Source organism: Conger conger, chromosome 15 (genome assembly GCF_963514075.1).
Source record: "Conger conger chromosome 15, fConCon1.1, whole genome shotgun sequence".
NCBI classification, from domain to species: Eukaryota; Metazoa; Chordata; class Actinopteri; order Anguilliformes; family Congridae; genus Conger; species Conger conger.
In genome coordinates, this window is record NC_083774.1 from 11623333 (window position 1) to 11629332 (window position 6000).

Sequence of the window (6000 nt, forward strand, 5' to 3'; positions counted from 1 at the left end):
CTCTTAATTATGAACAAATAAGATAATTCTATTTTATTAATTTCCACTAATTTGTCATCGGTTTTTCTGTGGGCAGGGAAGGAGAAAGAGAGCGAGAGAAAGTGAGATGGATGGAGGGAGAGCAGGAAAGGGGGAAGGAGAGAAAGACTGCGAGAAAGAGAAAGGTTTTAGACGGTTTTGGGAATGGTTGGAGTGAGAAAGCTTGCATGTCTTCTGCAGATAAAGTTTGCCGGGCCCTGTGAAATCTGTGTACAGCTGAAATGTATTTATGACTCATCTTTTATTTCATTTTTTGTTCGTTCGTTTGTTTTTTTTGTTTTTTAAAGCCCAAATCATAGTTTAGCTTGTTTTGGTTTCACCTGTGAACCTCAAACCCCGGAACAAACAGAAGAGACCTCGAACTCGGAGAGGGAGCTCAAAGCTTTAAGAGAACCGGGATGTGTAGCAGGACGAGCTGCTCTGATTGGCTATCGCAGCCGTGGCAGCTGCTCACCCCCGGCAACGGCGACATGACGCAATCGGCCCACTCAGTCTGCAGATACCAAAATCATTTCAAACACAAATAATGTAAATATGTACATTTTGTTTTGATTACTGCCGTGATCTTATTTCCCATGTGAATATGAAAGTCCCTACGCATTTGTTTAAAAAAAAAATTTGTTTTAAGTTTTTACCAAAAGAGTGTTTGCTGCTATTGTACATATGTTTTTTTTTTGTTTTTGTTCAGACTTGTCCCATCACATAAGATTCCAATCCAGATGTATAACAAATCATATAAAATGTTTTTTTTAAATGGTAATAAGTTATTAATCCTTCATAGCAATTGTTATTTTGATTTTGTTTAGAACAATTATATATGAATATGTGTGTAATTTGTGAAAAAAAATGCATTTCTGAAGAAATGCTGATGGAAGATCAGTCAGGAAAGCCTCATATATCTATACTGCCCCCCAGTGGCAGGAGTGTGCATTGGCTCAATGGGGTCTTTCAGTTCCCAGCACGAGCAGTAAATGAGCAGTCTGCTCAGCTGTTGGAAGGTTCTGGAACAGTCCTGGGGAGCAGTGGGCTCTGATTGGGTTTTACTTTCACCCTTAAGCCAGTCAGCCACCAGGTTAGGCGAGTTACCTGTGCTTTCCGCTGTTTTTATTGGTCAGTGAAGTGCTGGAGTGAATCCTGCAGCTCTCTAGGGGAGTGGGCTACCCTGGTTCTGTGGGGTCAGTGTGGGGTACGCCTGTTCTGTGGGTCAGAGAGGGTTACCCCTGTTCTGTGGGGTCAGAGTGGGGTACCCCTGTTCTGTGGGTCAGAGTGGGGTACCCCTGGTGTGTGGGGACCGCGTTGCCATGGCTGCTCCAGTAGTGCAGAAGGTGGGTCAGAGGCAGCGGAGTCTGAGAGGGACCTGGCTGTGACTCGGCTGTGACTCCTCCTAAACCGGCCCCCCTCAGCATCCTGCGCTGACTCATCACTGTGACGTGCCTGAGCCCTGGCTATGTGACATGCAGGTGGAGGAAGTCTCCTCCCAGAATTCCCAGCAGCTGGTTGATTCCTGATTTTCTGAATGTGGGACATGTTTAAGTAAAAGTCCTCTGTACGGATAAGCTACAACTCGACCACTGTGGATAAAATGTCCTCCTATATATACATACATGCATACGATTGCACATACATTCGCGTACGCACACACACCTTCACTTGTTAAATGTAGTAGTCGCCAACAGCATGAATAGTGCATTCTCCCAGATGAGCTCAGTCTTTTGAGATGAGTTATCTCGGGTGAGGACACCTAATTAGTGAATATTTCTGCATGATTCAGGAATGAGATTGGTGAGATTTCCACTTTGTTTCCCTGTCGAGTTCCCTCCGAAACGTTCCGGTGAAGGATACGTGGTCAGTTTGACACTTTTGCCGGGTTTCACCAACACAGATTAAGCTTATTCCTGGACTAAACTTGTAGCTTTGTATGGAGAATCTCCATTCAAAATTTAATTCAGACAATTTTAATCTGTGTCTGTGAAACTTTTTAAAAAGCACTTATTTGCAACATGGACTCCGCTCTGGGGGGCGGGGCATCCGAACGCACCATCATACCTTTAACTCAGACTGTCTAATGACATCACATGGCTTCCCATCTGAGCCCTGGCTTTCTCCTGGGTCTCCGAGCAATGACAGAGACGTCATTAAACGCTGCTGCTCGCTAATGAGAGGAGCAGTGGAGGGGGATTGTCTGGAGAGAAAAAAAAAAAAGTTGTTTAAAGATGCCCCACTGTAAAGGCAGGAAATGATGTCAGCAGCTCTGATGTCACACCGGCACTGTTAATTAGGGACTTCCTGGGCCGTCCTTTCTGTGGTATCCGCTGGTGGTAATTATGACGATAATGAGATTAATTGGTGTGTAACCTTGGCGACGATGTTAAGATCGTTAAAATCCCCAAACCATTTTCTCCACTTCTGTCCACCTACTATGACTGCCTGATCCTTTTGTGGGTGTGGCTAACTGGATGCAGTGACCACCAATCACAGGTAACGTTCCTGGATTCAAGCCCCGCCCGTGGGTGGGGCCCAGTTGAGCCACACCCCACTGGTGGCAGCAGCAGTCACTTCTGCCCAAATGAGCTGTCTGTCTCTCATGTTCCAGTGCGTGTAAAATCTCCCCTTTGTGACAATTTTTGTATTAAAGCAATTTTTTATATAATAAAGGTTCTATTTTAAGGAACTCCTTGTGTGGCTGTGCCTTGTCATTGTAACGGGGGGGCCTGTGCTCGTGCTTTCTGAATACAGTGGCGAATATCGTAAAAAAAAGAAGAATGAATAAAAGATTGTAAAGGGAATCTGGAGGAAGCCAACAGCGATGTGGAGATGCACCGTGTTTGGTATCTGGTCAGTGTGGTTACCTACAAAGTGAGGTGCAGGGGGTTCACAGGTTTGTTGTCAAAAGTGGGAAAATACACTTTGATTAACTCCAAATCTGCATATCAACTGAAGCAATCCTCAGAGAGGCTGTGCACGTGATATTAATTTATATTTGAATGTTATAAATGGTGGCACGGATGGTGCAGTGGGTAGCACTGCTGCATCACAGCAAGGAGGTCCTGGGTTCGAATCCCAGTCAGCTGGGGCCTCTCTGTGTGGAGTTTGCATGTTCTCCCTGTGTTTGCGTGGATTTCCTCCCACAGTCCAAAGACAATGAATGTTATAAATAATGAATGTTATAAATATACATTTCTAGCATTTACTGTATTTACAATCTTCCATCCATCCATCCATGGAGCCTATTCCAGCATACATTGGGCGAAAGGCAGGAATACACCCTGGACAGGTCGCCAGTCCATCACAGGGCACACACACCATTCACTCACACACTCATACCTACGAGCAATTCAGACTCTCCAATCAGCCTAACATGCATGTCTTTGGACTGTGGGAGGAAACCGGAGTACCCGGAGGAAACCCATGCAAACACGGGGAGAACATGCAAACTCCGCACAGAGAGGCCCCGGCCGATGGGGATTCAAACCCAGGACCTCCTTGCTGTGAGGCGGCAGTGCTACCCACTGCACCAACGGTGCCGCCATATTTACAATTATAAGTATTAATATTTTATTTTTGTGCTGGCACTTTGTTCTTTGAGTGAAGCAGTCTTAGCTCAGGTTTCATAAGCCACAGGAAATAGATCCAGCTGAAGTAAGATTAAACAGGAGTGATTGTGCATGTGTGCACAATTAACAATATGAGTAGTGTACATGTGTGCAAGATTAACCGTATGAGTAATGCACACGTGTAAGATTTAACTATGTGACTAATGTACATGTGTACAGCCTCTGGATACATAATCTCACTGTGTAATTTGAAGTGTATTTTCTTTTTTACGCCATGAAACCGAAAATGCGCAATACCATAGTACAGCCGGCAGGCCATCAGACATCTGTTCCTAAAATCTAAAATCACGCATACACTGTGCCAATTGAAAATGCACACTAACCCTGAAATCGTATATTTAATTTGTTAAAGTAGAAAGAGTTATTTAAACACTGTGAATGGCCATTCGCGATACTTTAGCCCCCTGTTATCTGCACCTACCCCCCTCCCACAAATAAATGAGTAAATAAATAAAAACATTTTTAATGGGGAACCCTTTATCAGTCTATATCGGTCAAGTGACCCTTCTGCTTTCATAATCATAGCATCCCCTTAGCATAGCATCCCCTTAGAACAACATTCTCTTAGCATAGCATCCCCTTGGCATAGCATTCCCTTAGTATAGCATGCCTTTAGCATAGCATCCCCTTAGAATAACATTCCCTGAGCATATCATCCCCGTAGCATAGCATGGCCTTAGTATAGCATCTCCTTAGCATGTCATAACCTTACCACAGCATTCCGTGAGCATAGCATTGTCTGAGAGGTGTTTGTTTCCAAGGGGATTCGGCAGCTGACCTTCTCCGGATTCTGCAGGAAGAGTCTCTCTAGTTCAGTCCCCCACTCTGGGTGTGTTGTCGTATCCCTGAGCAAGACATCTAACCCCCAATTGCTCCCAAAAAAACTGGCCGGTGCCTTACATAGCAGCCTTCTGCATTGGTGTATGTGCAGTGAATGGGTGAATGAGAGACATTCATTGTAAAGTGCTTTGTGTAACCCTTGTTGCTGGAAAAAGTGCAATATAAATGCAGTCCATTGTTCAACACCTGCCTCCTGTACTCACAATATAATCATACATTTGGCAATCATTTTATGATTTCATGATCGACTGATTGCTGAAGCTTAGCTGACATGGAGTCCATGGAACCAGGATTCAGGACTGCAATGTGCAGGTACTGAGATGCACTGCGCTGCTGCCTTTACCTGCACAGGTGCTGTTGTTACCTGAGCAGACAGTGCTGTTATCTGCACAGACTCTGTAGTCATCACAGCTACGAAGGGTACATCTGCGTACTTCAACTGTGCGTCCAAAAACAAGCAGCTCAAATAGCTGTCAGTAAAGTGTCATTAGTAAATACTGCCCTCTTGTGGACATATTTTGCAACATGTTTTCTTCCGCATTTATGGAAAGGTGCCCTTCTTTATCTGTGAAATCAGGCTTTATGTTGCGTGTTTCAGATAGTACCCACGTGAACAGCACTTTTAATTTTTTTTATGATTTGCCAGTGAGAATTATGTCAAGGCATTATCATGTTTTGATATTCAGTTACACAGTTCATCTGTTTCCATGTCACGAGATCGAGAGGTCAAAGGTCACAGGGTTGTTGAAGGTTTCTATCTGACTCAGCCGAACTGTTACTGAATTTTAGTCATTGTTTTGTCGAACTTCCAGCTCTCAGGAAGGACATGAAAAGGTTATGGTCACGAGATCAGATTTTTCCAGTTTGACTTCCCACCTGTGTGTTCACAAGTCCCAGGACTGTCTATATCACACCCCTGCAACTACTTCACACAAAGGTAAGAATCTTCCATTGTATAAGTTTCACATTCATTGGATATTTATTATCATTTTCTCAATCTCAGTCCAAGTCTCTTTCCTCACTCCTAGGAGATAGAACTTGTCCCCCCCCCCCAAAAAAAAACAACCAAAAAAATCACACGGAAACAAACTGCTACAATGCTGCTTTCAGCACTCTCTCTGTCTGAGCTGTGAAGCACAGTGGTGTAGGGGAGGGGCCTGTGCTCCTGTGGTTGGGGACTGTAGCCTTGGGGGCGGGGCAGAGCAGTGTCCCCACGTGCCCCCTGTGTCTGAGTGAAGTGGGGCGGGGCAGAGACATGGCCGCAGGCAAACAGGGGAAGGCAGGTGAGGCAGGTCACAACAGGTACGGCACGGGGAGGACTGTGTGTGCGTGTGTGTATGTATATGGGTGTGAAGGGTGTAAGAAAATGCTTCGAGGGAGAAGACGCACCTCCGGGCGTGGTGGTGGGGTGCCTGTGGTTGCAACGCTGAAATCCAAAATTTTTCAGTTGATGATGTCATTTTTTTAATTGACTGAATAGAAATGTAACTGACCCCTGACCCCTGAC